The sequence below is a fragment of the Rhinopithecus roxellana genome, chromosome 20, assembly GCF_007565055.1.
Source record: "Rhinopithecus roxellana isolate Shanxi Qingling chromosome 20, ASM756505v1, whole genome shotgun sequence".
NCBI classification, from domain to species: Eukaryota; Metazoa; Chordata; class Mammalia; order Primates; family Cercopithecidae; genus Rhinopithecus; species Rhinopithecus roxellana.
The window spans coordinates 64,764,711-64,778,729 of record NC_044568.1 but is presented as its reverse complement, the minus strand read 5'-3'; the positions used below and the strand labels follow the sequence as shown (position 1 = coordinate 64,778,729).

Genomic DNA, 14,019 nt, shown 5'->3' with positions numbered 1-14,019 from the left:
GGCTGTGATACGAGAAAGTCTCAACCAGTCATTTCCAGGCAGTAAAGATGGACAAAGTAAGGAATTCAGGGAGCCTCCAGAACCTGGAAAAGGTAAGAAAATGAATTCCTCTCACCCCAGAGTCTCCAGGAAGGAATATAGCCCTGCGAATACATTGATTTTAGCCCAGTGAGAGCCACCGTGGACTTTGTTTATAGTTGTGTCTTCATCTTGTAAAATATTTTTTTAAATTGACAAATAATAACCATACATATTCATGGGTTACATAGTGATGTTTCAATATGCATAATGTACAGCAATCAGATCACTTTGAACTTTTGATGTCCAGAACTTTCAGATAATACATTTGTACAGTAAGCCACTAAGTTTGTGACAGTTTCTTATAGCAACAATTGGAAACTTATACACATACCAGTACATTATAACGAATAATTGTAAGGCAAACACTATGTTATTGCCACCAAGATCAATAATAGAATATTTTCAGCCCCTAGAAGCCTCAGTGTGTTCCTTCCCAATCACACTCCTCTCACTGCAGCCTCCCCTGAAATCACTACCATTCTGTTCTTGATGACCATCAGGTCCTTGCTTTTGTTTTTTGTTTTTGTTTTTTTGCTTATGATTTTTTAAAAAATTCTAACTTTTATTTTAGATTCAAGGGTACATGTGCAAGTTTGTTTATGTTGTATAGATTTTTGTCTTGTCACACCGGTTCTAAGCCTAGTACCCAATAGTTATTTTTCCTGATCCTCTTCTTCCTGTCACCCTCCACCCTCCATTAGGCCCCAGTGTCTATTGTTCCCTTCTTTGTGTCCGTATGTTCTCATCATTTAGTTCCCACTTATAAGTGAGAATATGCAGTATTTTGTTTTTCTATTTCTGCATTAGTTTGCTAGGGATGATGGCCTCCAGCTTCATCCACATTCCTGCAAAGGACATGATCTCATTCTTTTTTATGGCTGTGTAGTATTCCATCATGTATATGTATCACATTTTCTTTATCCAGTCTACCGTTGATGAGCATTTAAGTTGATTCCATGTCTTTGCTATTGTGACTAGTGCTGCAATGAACATGTAAGTGCGTGTTTTCATGGTAGAACAATTTATATCCTTTTGGGTATATACCCAGTAATGGTATTGCTGGGTCTAATGGTAGTTCTATTTTTAGTTCTTTGAAGAATCACCACACTGCTTTCCATAATGGTTGAACTAATTTGCACTCTCACCAACAGTGTATAAGTGTTCCCTTTTCTTTACAACCTCACCAGCATCTGTTTTTTTTTTTTTTGTTTTTTGTTTTTTTACTTTTTAGTAATAGCCGTTCTGACTATATGAGATGATACCTCATTGTGGCTTTGATTTGCATTTCTCTAATGATCAGTGATATTGAGCTTTTTTCATATGCTTGTTGGCCACCTATATGGCTTCTTTTGAAAAGTATTTGTTCATGGTTTTTTTTGCCCACTTCTTAATAGGATTGTTTGGTTTTTTCTTATAAATTTGTTTAAGTTCTTTATAGATGCTGGACATTAAATCTTTGTCAGATGCATAGTCTACAAATATTTTTTCCCATTTTTTGGGTTGTCTCTTTAGTCTGTCCATAGTTTCCTTTGCCGTGCAGAAGCTCTTAAGCTTAATTAGATACCATTTGTCAATTTTTGCTTTTGTTGCAATTGCTTTCATGTATAGTTTTTACCCCATGTATGTATCTCTAAACAATACAATTTAGTAATGCCCGTTTTGAAATGTACATACCTGAAATGAGCCTACATGTCTCATCTATGTTGCTACTTTTGCTCTAGTTGTATTTCATTTTCATTGTTGTACAATGTTTCATTATGTAAATATATGTTCAGAGACAGGAAATAGCAGGGAAGGCTACTGGTCATAGGGGAGGCCTCTGAGGATGCGTGAGATTTAACTCACATCTCCAGCTGCAATCCTCTTTTCTTTTGAAAGCTTTTGATATCTAGGAACCACGAGTAGAAAGAGGTACAAAAGCACAGTTCCTGCCCTCAGAGAGCATAGAATTCAGTGGAGGAAACCGACACATAGTCCAACAGTTACAGTGTACTGCTACACAGTGAGTGAATGAATAATATTATAGAAGCGGAGACAGGGTACACAGCTCAGGCTTGCGATGTCAAGGAAGGCTTTCCAGAGAAAGTGAGCCTTGAAGTATTTGTTAAGCAAGTAAAAACAAAAACAAACAAAGGCTGGGCATGTAAGGCAGGGAAATATTTTGTGAAAATACATAAAGAAGCATTATGTGAAAATACGTAGCAAGAACATCAAGAGGCAAAGCATTGCAAGTTCTTAGCGTATGACTGCCATGGAGATTGAGAGAGAGAGAGAGGGAGGAAAGGAAAAAGAAGCTGAAGGCTGGAGTGGTAGGTAGGATCCATTCATAAAGGGCTGCCCTTGGATGCCAGCCTAAGGACATTGGACTTTCTACTGAGTGCAGTTGGCAGTCACTGAAGCACCCTAAGCAGGGAAGTGACTTGCTCAGGTCTGAATATGGCAGATATAACATCATGAAAAGCCTTTCCATTAATCTGAAACTGAACAATTTTTCTGCATTTTAAGTCATTCTGTTTTCTTAGAAGTAGTTAAATCTGTATGCTAGATATTTATAAAGACTTGCTGATGGTTTGATCTGGCTCTCGAAACTGATCTTTCATCTATTTTGGCTTTCTAATGGAATGTGGAAATGCCTAACTTAATCATGAAGATTACCTTTTTAAAAAAATGCAAAGGGAAGCTACACATCATTTGGTTTGGATCAGCATATGGGAACTTCAAAAAGAAGTAACACACTCTAATTTAAACTGTGAAATGTATTGCTAGGTAACATTGATAATGGGTGCCTCAGAATCAAATGCAGAAAAGCAGCATGGTGGAAATGATTCCAGATGCTCCCACTTCCTTCAGAGACCCAATTAAGATAAAACCTCATTGTCCATTTGTTTTCTGTGCATCATAAAAGGGAAAATTTTGAATTTTTAAGATAATTTGGGGCTTCTGATTTTTATCTTAATTGAATTAAAGAATAGACATTGAATTAGATTTATTAAAAAGAAAATCACCTCCAATCATTGAAAACATTTTTGAGTTTTCAGAGTAATAAGTAAGTATTCTACATATTGGAATATGTAGAATATTACTCATATTATGTTACTCAACATCTCTCCAGTGTTGTTTTCCTCTTATCTCAAATTTCTCCTTTTGGAATGTTTTTAGATATATTATTTCCCGTGGAATTACCATTATCTCTTTGCACATTTCTGATCTCCTGGTCTCACTATGATGCATTCTGGGTATTTTCCTAAGATCTTTCTTCTAGTTGACTAATTCTTTCTTCAGCTATATCTACTCTTCAATGTATTCATCTATTCAGTTTTTAATTCATTGACTTGGCTTTTTATTTTTATATATATATGTTATATATAGTTTGAATATTTTCATATTTTGTTCCTTCATTATGGTTTCTGTTTCTTCATTTATCTCTTCAAAGATTTTTAAGAATGCTATATGAGAGTTTTTTATTACCTCAGACTCTTAGGGTACCAGTTCACATGTTTGTAGTAATCACTGATTTTCCTCCTACTAGATTGTTTCTTCAGATGATTTGAAATGTTTGTATTATGAACTCAATTTTAGCATGGGGTACCGAATTATGAAACTATTCCCTCAGAGCAGATTTTTATTTCTTCTGCTAAGGGTCCTGTGATTTTTTATTTTCTCAGCTTCTGATTCTTGCACCTATCAGATAGTGTAAGTTTGGATCTCATATGTGTACATGGGATTTTGATTTATCATAGGAGGCTCTTCCTCCTATTCAGAATTCTAAGTAGAAGACAGCCTTCATCACTGCTTCCCTAGACCAATGAATAGAATTATTCTAGTTGCCTTTGTGAAAAGAGGTAGTCTTTCTATGGTCCTGGATTTATGCTAGAATCTTAGTTTAATTCTCCATTCCCAGATAGGAACAAGGCTGTGTCCTCTCTCTGTGAGGATATGACTGGACCCACTAAACCATAAGGCCTGTATCTGGTCTACAAATCTCTGGGCCTTCTTTGGGTCATCTCACTAATTTACTATGCTAGCTGAGTTCCCTTTTTATTTCTAGAACCTGTTATTTTCTTTCCTTTATTTTGAACCTGGAAAAGCAATACAAATATATATTTGCCATTTTTAAATCAATGTTTTTTTTTTTTGTATTTTGGATGGAAGAATAGACTGTATCAGTTAACTTGGACATACCATCAGAAGTTAATGTTATTAATTTTCATATACTTCTCAAAGTAATGTCCTTAGAGAATCTGTATCAGAATCCCCCTGGCTACTCATTAAGAATGTGATTCTTGAGTTTTATCTATGTTTTATTGAATCAGAATCTGTGGAGATCATGCTGGAGAATATTCATTTTAAACAAAGACTACACAGTAAGTGTAGTAACTGGTACAAAGTTGCAGGATATGAGATCTATATAGAGGATTGAAATTTTAAAAGGCAGTACCACTTACAATAACATTGAGAAATATAAAATAATTAGAGATAAATTTGACAAAAAGTGTACAAGACCTATATACCGAAAACTATGAAAGATTAATGAGAGAAATGAAAGACCTAAACAAATAGAAAACTATAGCTTGTTCATAGATTGGTAAATTCAGTGTGGCTATTCAATAGCATGTTAATGACATCTTAATGCCATTTCTCCCCAAATTCATCTATAGATTTAATTGAAATCAAAATTAAAATCCAAGATGGTTTTTTTATAGAAATTAACAAGCTGATTCTAAAATTCATATGGAAATGCAAACAACCTAGAATAGTTGAAACAACTTTGGAAGAGTAAAACGAGAGGACTCCTACTACCAGAATTCAAGGCGATTTTTAAGCTACCATAATCAAGATAATCCAGAATAATCTCTCCATTTCAAAATTCTTAATCACATCTTTTGACTTATGAGGTAATATTTACAGATTCAGGAATGCGGATGTGAATATCTTTGGGGGCCATTATTCAGCCTGCCATAGATCTCATGTGGATTTCTGCTGTTTTAGCTCTTTACACTAAATAATCCATCTTTTCTCACTGAAATTCAACATCAGCTCTCTCTTAAATCAAATTTACGTAATAATTTTGTGTTCACATTATACTTTATGAACACATTTGTATATAAACACGAAGACACTTGCATATTAATCTCATTTGTGTCTCAATAATTCAGTAAGGTAGGCTGGAATTATTTATTTTACAGATGAGAAGGCTGAAGCTTAGAGAATTTAGGTGAGTTGTCTGTGGGGCTTCTTAATCCAAGATTTGAATTCTATGTTGTGACAGTCCTGGTCCCTGTCCTGTATCACACTACCCCATAAAGACATGGTTCCTCTGAAATAGTGCAACCCATATTCCATTCTTACAACTCTCAGAAACAGTCAGGTTCTCAGCCCATCCAGAAACTCTGTCCAGATTTTCTAAAACATGTTAAAACACGTATATAACAACTCATCAAAGATTCCTGTATAACACAAGGCATTTAAAACATTCAAATTACCTCTATAATGCTTAAATAAGTAAGTATATACATGGGTGTATTGGTTTGTAGCATGTAAAGATATTGTACAATTTTAGACATGAATTCCATTTTCTTTCTACACTGCTGTAAACATGAACTGTAATACAAACAATAAAATAAGTGTTAAAGATTCTAAAAGTCTAGGATCTAAAGATTTTATCTAAATCATTCCCTGATTGGTGGTTGCCCTCAGTACCTGGCAGAAACAAACTCCAGGACCCATGAAAGACTAAACCATCAGGGAAACTGTGGGAAGATGAGCTGATAATGCATAACACATTTTAAATAAGGGAAGTACGAAACAAATCTATCTTGTCAGAAGAGCTGAAAGTCAGGCTGTAACACACACTACATTTTACTGCTGAAACTCAAGCAAACATAAATGGTTTTGCTGGCACATGCATACATTTGTATCATAATTATAATATTATTTTCATTTAGATAGTGAATTTAGGTAAAACAACTTAAATCATATTATTATTGAATGTGAAAATTCTGATAATGAGCTTTGGGGTTCCAAGAAATACCCGTATAATAAACAATTTTGTGCACACAAACATACAACAAAATGTATTAGTTAACATTTCAGCAAGTTTTGTTTTGTGTTTTTAAAATTTATATTAAAATTATACAAAATAATATTTGTATTATATAGGTAAGGTATAAGGAATAATAGTAAGATAAACAACCATGAACCTGTCACCCACGTTAAGAAATGGGACTTTACCATATCTTAGAAGATCTATCTGTGTCCTTCTCTTTCCTGCATATAGGTAACTATCCATTTAAAATTTTGTGTGGTCAATCATTTCCTTGCTTTTCTTCATACTGCTTTTTAGCCATATGTGGGTATAACCCATAGCAATATATAACTTGTTTTTGCATGTTTTAAACTTTACATAAATATTATCATACTATATTTGTTTTTCTGAGATTCACTCATGTCATGCATGAGGCTATAGTTTAACAGTTAATATTCTATTATTTGAATATGTAAAAATTCCTCTCCAGTTGGACATTCATGTTGTTTCTGACTTAATGCTGTTATGCTATTGAGAATAATGCTCTTATGAACTTTCTTGAACATGTTTTCAGGTACATGGTGCCAAATTTTCCTAGGATATATCCCCAGGAGTGGCAACTCCAGGACATACAGGATGTACACACTAAGGTTTACTAGGTAATCAGACTTCTCCAAAGGGGTTGTGCTAGTCTACTTTCCTACCTGCAGGAGATGTGCCTATAACCTTACTCCATAACCTTGACTACTCTTAGTATTGATCAACTTTTAAAATTTTGCTCCTCCGCTAGGTGTGAAGTGGAATCTCACTGTGGCTTTGATTAACATTTCTGCAATTATGAATTTCATTATATTGATGAAAATAGCATGTTATATTGACTGGCCATTTGTGTTTCATCTCCTGTGAAATTCCTATTTGGCCTTTGCCCATTTTTCTATTGTGTTGTCTTCATATTGTTAATTCATAGGGGCTCTTGATGTATTTGGGATGTAACTGGCTTGATATGTCCTGCAAATATCTTCTCCCAGTTTTTGTGTCTTATCTGTTCACTCTCATTAAGGTGATTTTAGTGAACAAGAGTTTTAATGCAATTGCATTTGATATCTTTTATTTTATAATTTGCTCACTTTGTATTGCTAAAATCCCTTTCTCTACACCAAGTTGGTAAAGAGATCATTCTGTATTGCTTTCTAAAAAGTTTTGTAGTTTACTGTCACATTGATCCAACTTCAGTTGACTTTTGTGTAGAGCAGATGGGTGGGACTCTGTTAATTTCTTATTGCTGCTGAAACAAGTTATGAGTAACTTAGTGACTTTAAACCACACACATTTATTCTCTTACAGTTCTGGAATTCAGAAGTCTGAAATCAGTTTCACTGAGCTAAAATCAGGTGTCAACAGTGCTGGTTCCTTTTGGAGATTCCTGGGAAAAATTTGTTCCCTACCTTTTCCAGCTCTTAAAGCTGCCAGCATTCCATGGCTTGTGGTTGCATCACTCTAATCTGCTTGCATCATTGCGTTGTCTTTTCATCTTCTGTGTCGAGTTTCCCTCTGCTTTCCTCTCAAGGACATTTGTGATTATATTAGGTCCCACCAAGATAATCCAGGATAATCTCCCCCTCTCTAAATTATTAATTTAATTACCTCTTTTGACATATAAGACAACATTCACCCTTTTGCCATATAGGGCAATATTTAGATTCAGGAGTGAGAATGTAAATATCTTTGGGGGCCATTATTCAGCCTACCACAGATCTCACGTGGATATCAACTGAGGTAGCTCCCTACGGTGTGTGCACTATGTAGTCATCTTTCCTCACTGATACTCAGCACCTGCTCTGATATAAATCAAATTCACATGTATTTGTGCATCTATTCTGTGTTTTCTCTTCTGTTTCCTTTGTCATTTTGCACTTTCTGCCCCAGTACCACACTATCTTAATTATAATAGCTTTCCACTAGATGTGAGTTTATGAAAGGGCAAGTTCTCCCAACTTATTCTTCTTTCAGCATGTCTTCTATTTATTGGCCCTTTGATTTTCCATTTAAATTTTGAAATCAACCCACTACACTCCACCAAATTCTGCCTGCTGGCGTTTTGTTTAGCAATACATTGAATTTATAGATATAAATCTGTTGGGAGAAAATGGACACTCGGTGACATTGAATCTTCCTTTCCAAGAATATAGTCTAGTTCTCTATTTATTCATTCATTTATTTAAATCCTTGTTAATGTCTTTCCATAAAGTCTTACAACTTTTGCTTTGAAGGTTTCAAGTATATTTTGTTGATTTATTTTTACGTACTTTATATTTTTGTTGCTATTAAAAATAGAATCTTGAAAACTAAATTTTGCTGACTGTTGCTGGATATAGAAATACAGTTGACCTTTGTAGATGTTTGCTAATCCTGAATCTTACTCTCTTGTTTATTTTATTTTATTTATTTTTTGAGACAGCTTCTTGCTGTGTTGCCCAGGCTGGAGTGCAAGTGATGTGATCATAGCTCACTGCAGCCTTGAACTCCTGGGCTCAAGTGATCCTCTTGCCTCAGCCTCCCAAGTAGCTGGGACTACAGGCTCACTCCATGATGCCTGGCTAATTTTTTTTTTTTTTTTTTGAGACGGAGTCTCGCTCTGTCGCCCAGGCTGGAGTGCAGTGGCGATCTCAGCTCACTGCAAGCTCCGCCTCCCGGGTTTACACCATTCTCCTGCCTCAGCCTCCCGAGTAGCCTGGCTAATTTTTTTTAAAAAGTTGTAGAGACGAGGTCTTGCTATGTTGCCCAGGCTGATCTTGAACTCCTGGCCTCAATTGATCCCCCTACCTTGTCCTCTCAAAGCACTAGGATTACAGGCATGAGCCATCATACACAGTCCCTCTCTTATTAATTTTAAAATTTATTTATATATTCTTTTTTTCCAGGTTGACAGTCTTACTATGAGTAAATAATGGCCGTTTATTCTTCTATTTATACTTTTTTTCCTCTGAGTTTTTTCTTACTGCACAGGAATGGAAGTCAAGTATAATACTGGAACATCTAGGATATCTTAGATGGTATTTTAGTCCGTTCAGGCTGCTATAATAAAATGCCATAGACTCAGTGGTTTATGAAAAACAGAAATTTATTCCACACAATTCTGGAGGCTGGAGAATCCAAGATTAAGGCACCAGCAGATGGTGGAAGGGGCAGACCAACTTGCTGGGGTAGCTTTTGTAAGGGCACTAATCCCATTCTTGAGGGCTACACCCTCATGATCATATCACCTCCTAAAGGCCTCATGTCTTAACACCATCATCTTGGGAGTTAAGATTTCAACATATGAATTTGGGGTTCCGGGGACACTAACATTCAGACCATAGCAGATGGATAGTTTTTGAAAGCCCACAGTTTGCATTTTCTCGTACGTAATGCAATGGGATCTGTTGCATTTGGGGCTTCAGGATTATTAAAGGGGTTCTGTAGTGCATCTCCCTATTTCTCATGTGTGAAATCAGAACACTACAGTCATAGATGAGAATTGCTCTATGTTTTAAAATATTTTGGTCTTTTAATAAGGAGTCTGCCCTTAAAGTTTACTAGTTCCTCCATGCTTGTATCTCTTGCTGCCTTTTGCCAAGACAAGAAAAATATCTGCTTAGAAAATCTTGTGGAAATGTAGCATTTGTAATGTGACCCTAAAATTTAGACTATCACTTAGAAACTCAAGGCTGAGCATTACTTGTACTCCTGTTCTGGGTGAGGGAAGTGGCTAGCTACAAATAAGACAAACTCCTTTGAAGTAATTAATAAGTACCAAATAAACATTGGCTCACTGCTTTATTACAACACATCTCCTTGTTTTTAAAGAAAGGCAGTCAAGGTAACAGATGGAGAAAGTTTTAGGCATGACAGTTATAAATAGTCCTGCAGTTTATTGCATGATATATTTGCAATTCTCTTTCTTTGCCATTCTGAAAGTTGGATCTCAATCAAAATGCTTTTCTCTTGACCAAAGAGTGTACATTATTCCCAATAGTCTAGACCTCAAAAATAATAGAGTAGAGTAACACCATTTGGGCCCTTTGAAAGTTTTATTTATAGTCTAGAGTATTGCCACCACTAACACCTGATCTTTAGAGGAACGTCTTTTCCAGGGATCGGATGGAGCAGGGGAACCCTTTGAATAAATCAGTCATCCCAAGTATGGCTTTTGCTTCTTGTAATCAAAGTAATGCTTGTCGAATGACCACTATGTTGCCAAGCACTAGAAGGAACACAAGGACAAGTATTCTGTCTTTAAAGGACATTCATGGGGAAAAAGCATTAAAGATACAAAAGCTAAACAGCAACAGAAGACGGTGGAACATAAAATGTCACAAGGCATTAAAATGATGATAATAAATTAGAAATATCACTTGGCTATTCTAAGCGTACTTTCTGTAATACTGAAAACTACATCAACAAAGCATTAAAAGTATTTTGAACATTCAAAATGTCCATACAGAGCAAATATATCCTGTTTCCTTAGAGAACTTGAAATTATATGATATACATTTAAGGAAAACCATAGAACTATCAAAGATTTCCAAAGTGGTGATATCCCCACTGCTGGAGAGAATGTGGAGAGAAGGAACCCTTAAATACTACAGATGTTTGTGTGGAATTAGCACTATCCTTGAGGGCAGTATGGCTATAGCTATCACAATGTCAGATGTGCATCCCTTTGTTCTGGAAATCTTTCATAAATGATCAGCTGGGTAATTTGAATTAACTCTCTCTCTAAGAACACCTAGGAAAGCAAGGCAAAATTTTTTTTTGAATCTGTTTTTTAAGGCAAGAGAGAACTGCCAGAACATGGGCCAAGATCCAAAAGAAGGAAATCAAGACCATCAGACTTTGGGGGTCACTTTATCCTTAAAGACACTGCCTTTTTGGTAAAAACTGCAGAGAGGCTAACAAGTTAAGTAAGGTTAAAGAAGAAAACAAAAGTCCATGGTATGTCCCAGGAGGAAAGGCCCTAGTAATCTAATCCACCAGGCTTTAGAGTAGGACCCAGTGAATTAGAAATGGGCCAGTCCTCAAAGAGACTGAAGTTCAGCAAAGAGACTGAAGTTCAGCTTTGAATAATTATTCAGTTATTGGCTTAATTCCAAACAGTTTTCCACTTGAGATCCAGAAGATAATTGATCCCTAGTGTTCTAAGATATCTATTGTTTATGAGGAATTAATTTATCTCTGTTATACCTACCCTTCTTGGGAGAGTTGAGAAAATAATCACTCAAATGATTTGCTGCAGAGCTTAATTCTCTCACAAAACCTTAGCTGAGAACAGCTAAATTAGGTTGTCTAGGATTACTAATGCCCCCCAGTCACCAGCTAGAAGCCGGAGGGAGATATCTTCTTATGGCTTTAAATTATGTCTATAATTTTTATATATACTGATCAGCACTCAATCAAAAAATGACCAAGCACATGAGGAGGTAAGACAATCTGATAGAAAACCAGAGTAAACAATAGAAACAAGCCCAGGAGAACCAGATAAAAGAATTTTCAGACACAGATTTTAAAAACGTTTTTATCAAAATTAAGCAGAGATCTGAAAACTAGAAACGCTCTAATGAAAAGTCTAGAACTGAGAAGTTATAATAACAAATTAAAAACTCAGTGGATGAATTTAACTGCTTGTTAGGTATAGCCAGAGATAGATTTTGTAAACTGGAAATTAGATAAATCAAATAAAATATCTGAAAATACTGAAGCATGCAGAGACAAAATATAGAAAAAGAACACACACATACACAGAAAAGACAGAGAGGTGAAAAGTGGAGAAGAAACAATACTTGAAAAGATAATGACTGAAAATTTTTCAGAATTGATGAAAGACATTTATTCGCATATTCAATAAGTGCTACAAGTCCCCAAAAGGATAAATGCAACCATGCCTAGGAACATTATAGTAAAATCACTGAAAGCTAAAGATAAAAATAATATGTGTGCATAAAAATTAAATCTATCAGAAGACAAGATAGATTGTTTCAAATGAGCAATAAGACTATGAGCTGACTTCTCAACAGAAACAGTGGAATGCTATAATATCTTCAAAGTGCTGGAAGAAAATATGGAAAAATTGTTCACAGATACATGTTTGATGGTAGTAGTTACACTACAAATTGTAATGAAAGGTTGGAAGCCACTTAAATGTCCAATAAGAGTTTTAGAAGTATTTGCCTCCCAACAGTGGACCACATAACCATTAAGAAGAATAAGGTAGATCTTTAGATATGATATGTTAATGATATGTTAAAATGTTCCAAAGGTATTATTAAATGAAAAAAAGCAGGTTGCAAAATAACATAGTATGCATTCCCATTTGCATTAGCAGTATTGTGATACAATTAAATATAAAAAGATAGGCACCAACATATTAACAGTAGTTATCTTTGGATGGTGCAATTATAAGATAATTTTATTCATATTCTCTTTAAATTTTGTAATGATCATGTATTATCGAACAAAGATAGTTTCATTTTTAAAAGGGGGAACAAAACCAGTCAGTACTTCAAAGGTTGTGTGCTCTGTATTGACCGTGGGTTCACTGTAGATGTGTTATAACGGATATTGTTAAGTGCATTTCATTACCTCTACATGGAAGAAATTCAGCAAAAGTAAGCATCAGGTAAGACCCCTAGACTCAGATCCCTAATATTCTGGATCTTCCTAAATCTAAGGAAGAGCTAGGTGAATAATGTCGCTTGGAGCCCCACATTGGCTCTCATTTTCTAAGAAGCATCAATGGTCACCCTTCTCTGATTTAGAATTACTTTTCTTTGTAAGAAACTTTGAAATAATGTTAAGAATTGGGTTAAAATTTTTAAATTTTTTTCCTGCTAAAATGTAAGCCTAAATTGTAATACAGTCTGCTCCCTAAAGATAAGAAACTAGCAGTATTCTTACTTTCTTAAAATGTTTGGATCACAATACCAAACAACACAATTCAAAATGCCATAATCTTGAATCTTGAGTTCCCAAAAGATCAAAACCCCTAAGGATCAAAATCCCTAAAGTCTAACATCCCTGGTGTCTAAAATCCCAAAAATCACAGTCCTGAAAGATTAAAATCCCAAATGTTGAAATCCTGAAAACCAAATTCTGGGGAAGGGGTTAGTGTGTTTTCAGTTGCACATGGGATAGTTGCATTATGCTGATTGTACCATGTTAGGTGGAACAGTTACTCTGTTTCTGTATTGGGAAATTTAGTATGGTTTAACACATGGGTGCGAGGTTGACAAGGCGTGGGCTTGTGGTCTTAAGTTTAGATGTCAACTTGACCAGTAAAAATTGTTGGAAACCTGATAGAGCATAATTTTGAGTTTATCTGTGAGAGTGTTTCCAGAGGAGATTTGTGTGTAAGTCTGAGTGGACTTTATGGGAAAAATCTGCCCTCAGTGTTGACAGGCCCCATCCAAACCAGCCAGGGACTTGGGAGAGAACAAATACAGAAGGCACATTGGTTTGTCTCTGATAGCTGGGACAGACTTTTCCTCTGCTGCCTTGGACATTAGAAATTTGACTCCATGAAAGTGCATTATCATGACTTGTCTTTGTGCATAAGTATTGTGTGTGTGCGTAAAAATGCAGACACTTCCTCAATACATGAAGAGATATTCTTTTTGTACATCTGAATTTGTGAGAGATAAAGTTTCTGGAGATCTCAGCTCTTTGGGAAACTGCCTAAGTAGGGGTGACTCACCATGGTTTTTTATCTATCTTTTCAAAAGACTTAGGTTGTTTATATGGTATATCAGGTGATCACAGTTATAAAGCTGGGTGCCTGCAGTTACCAATCCTAATGACATGCATTTGTACATTGCCCTTTTTCACCTGTTCCTTTGTAAATACAGTTTATGTGCTCATAACTGTTATACCCACATGAC

General features: G+C 35.5%; 1 protein-coding gene across 1 annotated transcript in view; it reads left to right on the top strand.

Annotated features, from left to right (window-relative positions):
• The window catches only part of HYDIN (HYDIN axonemal central pair apparatus protein), a 392,140-nt gene that overhangs the window by 81,505 nt on the left and 296,616 nt on the right, over positions 1-14,019 (top strand).